Raw genomic sequence first — 12,804 nt, forward strand, 5'->3', positions numbered from 1 at the left:
TGCCCCGCCCCGGAGCCGCCCGGAGCCGCCCGCCTTCCCGGCCGGCGGGCGGGGGAAGGGGTGTTTCCATGTTTCCATGATGTCACGGGCAGCGCCCGCCGACAGGTGGGGAGCGGTCCCCGAGGGGACGCGGGGACAGGAGCCCCGGGCTAAGCTAAGCCGGAGCTGAGCCCCCGAGCCCGCCTTAAGCAGTTGGGGCGGGGAGGGTGCGGGCACGGCACGGCACGGCAGGGCAGGGCAGGCGCGGAGCTAATCCCGCAGCGACCCGGAGGGAGCCTCGGGAGCGATGGCTCCCTGAGCAGCCTGGCCCCCAGGGCGCCGCTCCCCGCGGTTTGTTGGGGGATCGCCGCATCCACAGCAGCCTGCGGGCATCACTTCCCGCTCACGGCGGGCGCTTCCCGCGCCCCACCTCGCCATCCGCCTCGGGAAGTGGGAGAACCACCCCTCCCCGCTTCCCCCGCTACCCCTTCCCTGAACCGGCATCCTAAAATTATCGTGTTTCTCTGTACCTTATTTAAAAATAAACATCTTGAATGACTAATTAGATCCAAGCCGTTAGAAGCGCTCTGGACGGCTTCCATGAGCCCTTAATGTGTGCACTAAATCTTTCAGAAATTGTTACTGCTTGGGAGGAGATAGACGGGATGTGACCTGGCACACCATTCACACTGTCTTTACTTACAAAGCGCGATTTAATCCACACTTAGGGGAAATGGAGGGAGGCGGGAAGAACCACCCCGGTTTCTTTACTCAGACTCACATGCCCAAAACTGACCAGCTGCTTCTCAATTCCATTCAGAACTCGTTGCTTTTCTCGACTGGAGGGAAACAGAAACCTTCTTCTTCATTAATACCATTCATACAGCATTAAAAAAGAGCAAGCTTAATGACATCCTGAAAGTTAGCAATGCTATTCACAGATTGGAACTTGAGGTAGCATAACCGAGCACAGTAGTACATAGCACCTTGAACAAAATCTTGTAAGGGCCTGAGAGAGGCTGCAGAATGTCACTTTTAGTAAGTATCCACTGTAGGCTTCCCAAACCATCAGCAGCAGCGTGACCCAAACACCCTGAAAGCTGCTTTCAGAGCTGGCCTGTGTGATGCTACAGCAGGGAGGGCTCCCGCTGTTGACTGCAGCTGGACAGACTGACAATGGCTTAAGGAGATGCTGCCTACAAAATGAAAGCTCAAGGAATGACTTTTTAGTCAGCATCAAGCACCAAACTCAATGAAAAGCAACAGAAGTAGTTTTAGTTTTCATAATATTGTTTAATGTAGCTCCAAGTCGCTGCTGTATGGGAGTTCAGGCATTGCCAGAGGGCATATATCAGTTTACAAGTAAGTGGAGTTTAACAATAACATTTAGCAAGACCTTGGGCTTCAGATTTTATAAAAGTTTGATTTTATAAATCCCGGTTTTAGGACAAAATTAGCAGTGCCTGTCATTTTAAAGAGCACAATTTTTGAACTAAAGGCACCAAACAGCCTGCAGCATCCAATCAGTTAAGGAAAAATTAGAAACCTGGAATATGTTGATGGTATACCTTTCTAGTGTGTACCCATGATGTAATAGCACATTGTTAGTCAACAGCATGTTTCTTATGCATGTGTGGCCTCTTCCAACTTCCACTGAAATCAAGCTCAGACCATCTCTTTATTTAGAAAGTAACTGTGTGTCTACCTGAAAATGTACAATCTCCAGATCCTGCAATAAAAAAGACACAAACTGCAAAAATAAAATTCTCTTCCAGGCCAAAATCTCCGTCTTGAGTCCTGCTGTATAGATGTTGCCCTGTTTGAGATTCCTGAAATATTTAGAACTTCTATTGTTCCTGTGTAAAAAAATATGGACTGGGTGCATCCATGGGCTGTATTACATTATTTCACTGGAGTTACATGAGGAAGGAGTTTGATCTTCTTATGGATTTAGAGCTTCATTTCCTTTCCTTTTGTTCTTCCCTTCTGTCACACAGAAACAATGAAAAAATATTGGAGTGCTCTGTTTTCCTGTGCTAAAGAAAAGTTTAGAAACAAAGTAATAACCAGCCTTTTGAGAGCAAGGTCATTCTTTCTGTTAGAAAAGCAACACACAGAGAAATAGTGACAGTTCATTATCTGAGATGGCAAGATACAATGTGGTTGTACACATTGGGGGAAATGTATGAGCAGAAAGCCTCTGTGTGAATATAGATTGCTGGTTTTTTGTTCTTAATAGATCCATCAACACAAACTCATCCGGTTTATAATCATAAAAGGAAGGTGGTTAGGGTGTTCCCCAGCAACATGCACTTAACCTTCGATTTATCCTTGCTCTTTGGGTTTTCTGATTGATGCAGCCTCATGACACAGTAATCTTTTCAGAGCTATTAAGAAGAGGAACTCCATTCTGCATAATCCAACAGGTATTTTTTTAATTCAGTTTCCCTTTGATCTATTGTAATTCAGAATTAAATTACATGGTCTGAATTAAAACTCTACCAAAATGTGTGTTCTTTCAGCTTGCTCTTTCCTATGGTTTTGTAGACATTTCATAATAACGTTTCCAATGGTGCAATGAAAAGGATTGTTTTTTGATTTCCAGCTTGACTTTTTTCCTTTAATTATTAGGTAAAAATAATTATTGCATCCCTATTGAACTCAAAGACAAGCAGTGATGTTTCATGTTTAAGCAATCTTAGTCTCATGAGTGAGCCAGCTTCCATTCCATGTATATGAACCACAAAGAGAAATGCTCATTATGAGACACAAATTTTGTCCTGCAGTTTGAGCTGAACAGACAAATAAGTTTTGCAAAGGTCTTCTACATTTACAGCAGAAGGATATATTTATCAGTATTTGTGTGGCTGAGGTGTGAGCAGCACAAGTTGTGCACATTGCAAAGTTATTGGATTCATCTGTCTAACTCTTCTGATGACTATGCACATATATCTTCGGTCCTGGGCAGGATTCATCTATCTTGAAATTCAGAAACATCTTTCTTCATGCACAAAAATAAATCTGTCCTTGAGAGCTTTCTTCTTTCCACCAGCCCTCCCTATGATGTAATTTCTGTCCTTATGCCAGTACCTTCTATGTTATTCTTGGTCACAAGAGGAGCCTCTATCCCACTGACAGTGCTTTGGCAAACATTGCTGTTGTCCTGTTGCACTTACTGGCTGGTATTATGGAACCTATTGGCACCACCTTTCATGTGTCTTTCTTGCTGGTAATTCTAAATGCTTATCTCCCTGGGCTGCCCAGGCCTTTTTTCACATGACCACGGTTACTGGTGGTGTTCCATGACTTGTCTGGCTTCTCAGCTAGAATTAGATTTTAGATTCCTTTCAGAGCCCTTCTGGTTACCTCTGAGGTAAAAAGCATATCCTATGTGTTGCAAAATTGATTAATTTTTGCAATACTTTTAGCAATCTTGACTGTGCCTTACCATTTGTATGGTGATAAGAGCTCTACAACTGTGGGGGAAAGCAGTCCTGCTGTCACAGCATCCTTTACTCTTTTTCTTCTTACAAACTGCTATATTAATTTTTGTTTACTTATTCAGATGAGGGCAGAGAGAGAGCAGGAAGGCTTATAATCTTTCCATGTTGGCAAAGCAGGTGGGTGGGCAGAAGGAAGTCAAAATGGGAAGATGAAAAACTGAAAAGGAATTAATATCCACCAGCTGGGCACTCAGGAAGAGAGTTCCTGTGCCAAATGGTCAAATAAGTTTGACCTGGTCTAAAATTTGCAAAGCTGGACAGGATGAACCAGGCAGCAAACATTAAAAAGATGCACAGATTTCCTGTGGCTGCCATGACCATGCATAGTGTGTACCTGTGTAACATGACATGATATACACAACATGACATGACATACATAGCATGACATGATAACATAACACGGCTTCACAGCCTCTTTCCACAACACTGCTGATCTGTCCCACAAGGCACCAGTGCATACCAAAGAAATAGAGAAGGCATGCAACATATGTTGGTCAGAAAAGACCCAAAAGCCAAAAATGCAGACTCTCAAGAACCCTGTATTTTGTGAGCGTGTGTGTTTTTGTGCATTACCAGCCACAGTACGATCTGTGGACTTGGCAATCACTGAATTCCAAATAGTAACGTTCATCATGAGTATTAAAAGTACTTTTCTTGCTGTTGATTTGAGTATTATTTGTCTATTTTACTTAGCTCCAGGGAAACTGTGAAGGCCCACTTGCATTTGCTCTGGCTCCCTGGCTTACTGCATTTGAGAACCAATTTCGAATGTCAAGTGGTCACTGTGTGGTAGATGAGTAAAATTAACACTGAGACCTCTAGAGAAACAGGGAATAAAGAATTGCTGAATTTCTTCTTCACACAGATGAGGACATTTTTCAAGCAGTAACTTAATACTGCCTTGGAAATGAGAGGAAACTTCAAGGTTTTCAAGAGAAAGTTATTCTGATTTTTTTTATAGCAGCATTTTCCCTTAAGAAGAGAAGTTAAACAAACTGGCAATTGGATATTCTGGATTTCTCAGTCTTGTGATGGTTTCATACATACCAGATGCTGTTTTATAACATTTATCCTCCTCCCCCTCATTGGTGACTATTACTCATTTGTCCCAGTGTTCTGGGATTTTAGTATTTATCTAAAAGGCAGTCAGATGGAAAAAAAAATTAGTCCTAATTTTTTTTTTTGTATTACTTAAGGCAAAAACCATCAGAGCACATGGAGGTTTACCATATTTAGAAAGCATGTTTACAGAGATGTGGTACAGGTCTCTGCAGAATCTGGCAGCCAGACGCTGTTCAGCTGGCAGAGGGCAATGCAGCCACTGGGCAACAGTGGAATTCAGTGCACTGCAGGCCAGATTACCCCTCCCTGATGATGCAGGCCTGGTTATTCAGATTGCTATTGAGAGGTTCTGCCTGGAGTAGGAGAGACAGAAACCTCCTGTGGAGCACAAAGGATTAGCACAGATACTCCACACCCATGGGTCCTTCAGGTTTTTAGAGTCTCACCTAGATGCACATGGAAGACTTAATATACTGTCTATTGCAACCAAAGTTTCTACTTACTTTCTGGGCTCTGGTTGAGGCCCAGGCACACCTCTTGTGTTCTTCTTTCTCCTTCAAGTATTGCACACAGCATGGAGCACTTCAAATCCTCAGTTTAGGTCTCTGTTCTTTTCTCAGAGGATCTGTACACAGATTCTTTAATCTTTGATGACTGTCATGCTTTCTGCTCTGAGAGTAGGATTCCAGTTTCTCTTATTAGTATTATCTTTGCTGTTCCTTTCCTTTGCATACATACAGGAAGAAAAAAATGCAGAAAAACTAGTGCACAAAACCTGCTGATGCCAAGTTATTTTATTCTTTTGGGACCATGAACAGAGAAGGTAAGATAAGACACTGAGTTATTATCTGGAAGACCATGGGATAGATATCTTTGCATTTAGCTTCAAAGGAAAATAAATTATATTGCTCAAACCTTGTAAATTGAACCTACAAGGTATATTTCCTGCCAGCATGAACAAAGTTTTCCATTGTGTGAACTCCCTGAAATTGCTAGTACTTAATTTAAGTGCATGTGATACTCAGCAAGTGTCAATAATGGCAGTAACAAGCATGACCTCGACAATGTGTGCAAGCCCAGCTTTACAGACATTAAACTTAGCAAACAGTTATTCCTGACTGGCGTCAGAACAGAAGAACAGAGAACCAACTCTCCTCATACTCACTTGAAAGTTAGGCTTTTGGCCTCAAACCAAGGAGCTGTTCCTGCTCCAGTGATCAGACAGTCTCCTGGCTCTCAGACTGGCCACAGTTACGCCCGGTTTGTGCCTGTTGGTACTTCTCACCCTGTCATGGTTTAACCCCAAGCAGCAGCCAAGCCCCACACAGTCACTCCCTCACTGCCCCACCAGTGAGATCAGGGGGAGAATCAGAAGGATAAAAGCCAGAAGGCTTGTGGGTTGAGAGAGAGACTGTTCAATAGGCAAGGAAAAAGCTGCACATACAAGCAAAGCAAAACAAGGAATTCAGTGTTCCACAAGGCAGACAAGTGCCTTTCACAGCCATCTTCAGGAGAGCAGGGCCCCATCATGCCCAACACATACTTGGGAAGACAAACTCCAAATGTCCCCCTCTTCTTCCTTCTTCCCCCCACTTTACATACAGAGCATGATGTCACATGGTCTTGAATATCCCTTTGGACAACTGGAGTCTCCTGTCTGTGTTTCCTCCCAACCTCTCACGCACCTCAGTCCCCTCACCAGCATTCAGTATGAAAAGCATAAAAGGCCTTGGCTGTGTGTGAGCCCTGCTCAGCAATAACAAAAACGTATCTTCTCTATCATCACTGTGTTCACAAATTATTCAAAAGACAGCCCAAGTCTAGCTACTGTGAAGAAAATTAGCACTACCCCAGCTAAAACAAGCACAACCCCCCAGACCTGCACCTCATTAACGCTTAATGTAGCAAAACTATCCACTGTCACAGATGTTAGACACATGTACTTGGGTCAGAATTTCACCAGATGACTGTAGAAAGTATGTCTGTTTCTGCTGTGAATGAACCACTCACGTGCATTGGAGATTTCCATCAGGAAAACTGTTCAGTCTGACTGCCAAGTTACTGTTAGCCGAAGGAAAAACTAAGCCAGATGGTTTGAGTTCTGCTGGAGCACAGTAGCAGCCTCTCCTCTTTCTGTACTGCAGCCATTGGTGTCATGGTCTGAGTTTTAAAACAGTTCAGATGCATACTAGTAAGCTTACTTCCCACTTTTACTGCTGCTAGTAGACTTACTTGACAATATGTCTTCACAGACACCATAACCCTAGCTCCACACAAAACAAGTCAATAAGTCCAGGCAGACTTTATTTTTTTATTTGCTAGAGGTCAGCAATGGTTCCAGGCAGAAGGAACATCCAAGAAATTAAATCTTCTGCTTTATTTGAAGTAACATTACCGTTCCAGGCAGCAGCATCAGACCATATCTAGAGCTGTTGAAATCAATGGAAAAATCATCCTTTAAGTTCAATGAGTTTTGTGTCAGATACCTCACCTAGTGGGTCAAAATGTTGAGTGGCTGTGATTTTTCCCTTGCATCTCAAGATATTGATGAGAATCCAGGCAGCTGTGGGAAGACAAATACTCCCCCCCACTATTGCCTCACGATAATTGAGGCAAGAAGGGCCACACAAGGCTCAATGCATCCTTTCATCCATGCTGTTCTTCTAAGAGTTTGCTGCTGAGAATTGGTCTCTGTGGTTAAGAAAGTTTTGACATTGATAAAGCAATGAGAGCCTTTAATTGAACTCAAAGGTGATTGCTGAGAAAGAGAAGAACAAGAGTATTTATGGCACTAAAGCCACACTTTGACACAACCGGCTGACAAAGTAAAATAGAGGAAAAGCAAACCTCCCACACAGTCCACCTTGGGCAAATACAAATATAGAGGTCATGAGCAAAAGGTATGAAAGGAAGTTTACTCACCTGCAGCCCAGGTCTAGCCAGTTCTTCAGTCATCTCAGTCCACTCAGTTGCTGCTCAAGTTACTTAGCACAAGTTCAGTCTCAGCCATGACAGAGATATGCAGCTGCCTTTCCACTTTTCTGCCTCCAGAAGGGGTGTTGGAAAGAGATATCGGTGTAAAGTCAGCCACTTCTAAAATCTCTTTTTGAATACAAATATTACCAGCTGTTAAGATTTTTATTTTAATAAACAGTTATTTTTAAAATAGAATAAAACAAAAAACAAAACAACAAAACCAAGTAAAAACAAACCTTTTCAAAAGTTCAGCAAATATTATACCAAAATGTTGAGGTGATTGGTCTGTATACATTTGAAGGAACTGAGGGTGAACTTTAAAAGTATACATCTGTATATTTTATACCTTTTATACTTTGTATAATCTTTAAAAACACCAAGTCCTCCATTCATAACTGAAGAAGGAAAACACTTGGCAAAGACACAGATCTGTTTATGCACACTTATCATCCCCCAGGGTTCAGTACTGGGGCCAGTCCTGTTCAGCATGTTTATCAATGACCTGGGCGAGGACATGGACAAATTGCAGACAGCACCAAGCTGGGCAGGAGTGTTGATCTGCAGAGGGCAGGGAGGCTCTGCAGGGGGATCAGGACAGGCTGGATCAGTGGGCCAAGGCCAAGGGTGTGACATAACAGGGTGAAGTGCTGAGTCCTGCTCTTGGGTCACAGCAACCCCAGACAGTGCTACAGACTGGGGCAGAGTGGCTGGAAAGCTGCCTGGCAGAAAAGGACTTGGTGGTGCTGGCTGACAGTGGCTGAGCATGCATTGTCAGTGTGCCCAGGTGGCCAAGAAGGCCAGTGGCATCCTGGCCTGTATCAGCAAGAGTGTGGCCAGCAGGACCAGGGCAGTGATTTTAATTTCCCCCTGTACTTGGCACTGGTGAGATCACACCTCAAATCCTGGGCTCAGTTTTGGACTCTGTCATAGGTTAAACCAGCCTCAAACCATGACAAACTCCTTTCTACAAGAAAGACATGGAGGTGCTGGAGAGTGTCCAGAGAAGAGCAACAGAGCTGGGGAAGGGCCTGGAGCAAAATCCTATGAGGAGTGTCTGAGGGAGCTGGGGGAGTTTAATCTGTAGAAAAGGAGGCTCCAGGGAGACCTTATCTCTCTCTACAACTGCCTGAAAGGAGGGTGTAGCCAGGTGGGGGTCAGCCCCTTCCCCCAAGTAACAAACTATAGAATGAGAGGAAACACCCTCAAGGTGCACGAGGGGAGGTTTAGATAGGACATTAGAAAAAATGTCTTCACCAGAAGGGTTGTGAGGCATTGGAACAGGCTGCCCAGGGAGGTGGTGGAATCACCACTCCTGGAGGTATTTCAAAAACATGTAGATATGGCACTTTGGGACATGGTTTAGTGAATCTGGCAGTGCTGGGTTAATGGTTGATCTTAAAAGCCTTCTCCTGCCTATAGATTCTATGATTATCACAGTAATTAGTAAAATCAAATGGCAGGAAATAACTGTGTGTGGGGAATTCAAGGTTTTCTTGGTTTTTACAAGTAATAAAGGCAAAAGACTCCTGGAGACATCTTTGGAAAGGTGAATTAAATCACATTACATAACTGGGAGCAGGTGACATAAGAATGTGTAGAAAGAACTAAAATAAGAAGCATCTGAATTCAAAAAATCCATCCCACAAAATGAAAAATGGCCTTTGAATTAAATGGGCTGTTAAACTGACCTCAAAATGCTAAGACAATGTGTCATGACAAACATTTACTTTGCAAGGAGAAAATGAAAAAACAGTATTCGCTCTCTAAAGTGGAACTCATGTTGATTTTAGGAGTCAGGCAGGTTATAGATTTTTAATCAGTGTTGAGGTAAAGAATGAAAGGTGTATTTCTGAGGCTGCTGGGGGACTATTATAGACTGGAAGCAAACAGTCATAACAATAGGGGAAGAAACACTAGCAAATATTCCTCCCATGCACTGGTTTAGATAAGCCAAAATGAAGTCACTTACTAATGGCAGGAAGAGAATTTATTTTCTGAGTTGTAAACATTATTTCAGTATTAAAATACTGGCTAGTGAAGGAGGAAGAGATGAAATTAATTGAGAGCCTTGAAACACTGTCAATAATGTATTTTTCCAAGAGGCTGTAAAGGAACTTGAGAATCAGATGTGAAAGGTAAAGTCATATCACGAGTTAAAAACTATCTGAGAGACAGAGTAAATTACTGCCTCTTAAAATGGAAAAAGGTTAATAGCAGGAGGCCCCAAGGACCTTGGCTGGAGCCACTGTTCTGTGCAGTATTCGGAGTCTGAAAGGATGAATGGTCTGGTAGCAAAATTTGCTTCTGATACAGATTATTCGGGGTTGGCACAGTTCGGGAGGATTATGAAGAATACCAGATGGATCTAATAAAGCTACTATAAACGTTTGGAAGCAATATAATTGTAAATGAAATACCAACTGTCATGGTTTAACCCTAGCAGCAACTAAGTACCACACTGCCACTCACACACTCCCCACCTCAGAGAGACAGGGAGAAGAATTGGGAAGGGGTAAAACTTGTAGTTTAAAATAGTAACATTTCATAATTGAAATAAAGTCAAGTATAATACTAATACTACTAGTAATAATAATGAAAAGGGAGAGAGAGAGAAATAAAACTCAAGGGAAAAACCCCAGTGATGCACAGTACAGTCACTCATCATCCACTGAATGATGCCCAACCCATCCCTGAGCAGAGATTGCCCCTCCCAGCCATCTCCCCCCAGTTTATATACTGAGCATGATGTTCCGTGGTGGGGAATGTCCCTTCGGTCAGTTTGGATAAGCTGTCCTGGCTGTGCTGCTCCCTCACAACTTGGTTGTGCCTCCTCACTGGCAAAGCATGGAAAAGTGAAAAGTCCTTGGTTTAGAGAAAGCACTACTTAGCAACAACTAAACACCAGTGTGTTGTCAACATTATGCTCACACTTAATCCAAAACACAGCGTTGCACCAGCTACTAGGAAGAAAATTAACCCTGTCTCAGCCAAAATCAGGACACCAACAAAGAAAGTTCAAGATAAGGCTTGCTGAAAGCAGTGTAAGTTGTATTCTACTTGTGTGCAGTGGGCTCTGGTTGAACTGCAACCTCCAAGGACAGCCCTGAGCACAAATGGCAGGAAGACCATGGAAACAGCACCAGTAGAACTGCCAGTGTGGTTGCTGTCATCTTGAGACTGTTTGCAAATATGAACTGACTAGCCAAATAGTTTCAGCAAGAAAAGACCCAAAAAATGTCAAGGGACAGATTCAAAAAAGTGAAGTAGTAACTGGAGCACTGGGAAAAGATGCATGAGAACCAGTTTCCCTTCCTTCCTGTAAGGGAAGTTCACATGTCATGGGGGAATGCCACAGGGCTACCACAGCGTGAGCTGTGCCAAAGGGTGCAGATTGAATTGTTTCATTTCCTTGAAGAATAAAAAAGAAAAGAATGAATACCTGACCTTGGCAGTGATTAAGCTGTTCCTAAGAAGATGCAGTGCTTTAATGTCTCTACCAATCCAGTGTGCTTAATTAGTGGTATTCCCCCACAAAAAAAAGCCTTGATTCCTGTCAGGAAATGCTTAATTCTCAGAAAATGCTTTAGACAGGAGGATAGGGTTCCCACCACATGCTTACTCACTGAAGAAGCAGGAACAATAAAATTGGAGGGTTAGACTAAATTTTCTTCTATTTTTCTTCTAAGCAAAGTATTTCTTGGAGGCTGAATGGAATATTTGCGTCAAATGAACCAGTGTTTTCCAGGGTTTCTTTTGACAAGAAGTTAGACTGTAATTTTGATTGTAACCACTTTTTGTTTAAATTGTCCAGTTTAGCTGTCAAATCAATTTGTGGTGCTCAGGATGCAAATGCATGCTGTCAGTTCATCGAAGACATCTGCTGAGTGTTCAGCAATTGTCAAGAAGTGAGTGAAGTATTAACATTTTTAAGAAGAAAATGAAAGGTAATAGACAAACCAATATATCATGCAGCCTTCTTTTGGTCTTCACTTTGTCAATTAACAACAGGCTGCATCAGAGCCCTTGAAACTTAAAGGCATTTTGCAAAGACATCCCACATTGCTTTTTTTGTGTGGCTTTTTGCATTTCCACTCCCTCACTTCACCACACTCTTTTCTCTTTTGTTCCTTCACCAGACTCACACATACCTTAAGTGCACACCCAAACAATTCTTCTGCTATTTTTCCTTTTTTTCCCCCTCTCACCTCCTCAGGTGGCCATCCTACCACTTCCATATTTGAGGGTGAATTTGAAAAGCCCCTTTTGCTAAAAATCTCTATGCTTTCAATTCTTGAAATCTCCCACCTAAAAGAAAATTACCCAGACATAACCAGCATGACAAATCATAACTGTCATCATAAAAGGTCCTCAGTGTCAATGTGAATTGCATATTCAGTATCTGCTCCCCAAAAAATAAAAGGAAGGAAAGTGACACAAAGTGTTGGGCAAAGAATGGATGTGCTGCTCGAGCATCTGTGAGCCTGAGCAGCTCAGGGAGGAGGTGCCCAGAAAGGTGACTGTCTTTTTATTCAGCAAATGTAGATTCAATGGCAATGACAGACATCATCAAACTGGCAGCTGAAAAGATCTGAATCACTCAGGTGAGATTTCAGAATATAAATGGAAGAAAAAAAATCAGAGTAAGGAACATCAGGGGGAAAGGGAAGACAGTATGATATGGGCAGCAGAACAAAGGAAGTTTGCTGTCTTACAGATTTGTTTCTCTACATTTCTCACAAAGAAATTCCTCACAAAGCTGTACTCAATAACTAGGGATTTCCCTTCATCTTGAAAAGTTTACCTACATGTCCCTCAGCTTTCCTACAATAGTTTCACCTCACTCCAGGTCCTCTAATTACCAGGCAGGGAAGAGGCCAGATGTGCTGCAGCTGAATTCAAGCTCAGCATCTAGTCAATCAGTAACAAGATGAACAGGTCAGCCTGCTCTCACCCAAAAGAACAGTGCCTGAGTGCCTCCTTTTCCTCCATCATGAAGGAAATAATAGGCTTTTCCTACATAACTACAGGGGTTTTATGCAATTTGCAGGAATGTTGCAAATTTGCCAAATCTGCCTGAAATCAGTCTGATGTTCACAGTTATTAGAGCTAAATTGATAGATGGGTGAACAAACAACTTGGCTGAGCAGGCATTGCTTCCTTAAGAAAACAGACTAAAAATAGTTTTTTGTTGTAAATGCCCAACACTCTTGGACCTCTTTTCACAATGAACAGACTTAAATAATTTTCAGCCATATTAAATGAAGTGAAGCTTAGCTATCTGATC

The 12,804-nt window shown here is 42.6% G+C and overlaps 1 long non-coding RNA gene across 1 annotated transcript; it reads right to left on the reverse strand.

Annotated features, from left to right (window-relative positions):
* Positions 1-5,320: 5,320 nt before the first annotated feature.
* LOC135296387 (uncharacterized) lies at positions 5,321-8,373 on the reverse strand. The gene is made up of 2 exons (XR_010358455.1): positions 7,467-8,373; positions 5,321-6,973 (listed from the first exon to the last, which is right to left on the reverse strand). It is a non-coding gene; the product is annotated as an uncharacterized LOC135296387 (long non-coding RNA).
* Positions 8,374-12,804: the final 4,431 nt, after the last annotated feature.

Source organism: Passer domesticus, chromosome 1, assembly GCF_036417665.1.
Source record: "Passer domesticus isolate bPasDom1 chromosome 1, bPasDom1.hap1, whole genome shotgun sequence".
NCBI classification, from domain to species: Eukaryota; Metazoa; Chordata; class Aves; order Passeriformes; family Passeridae; genus Passer; species Passer domesticus.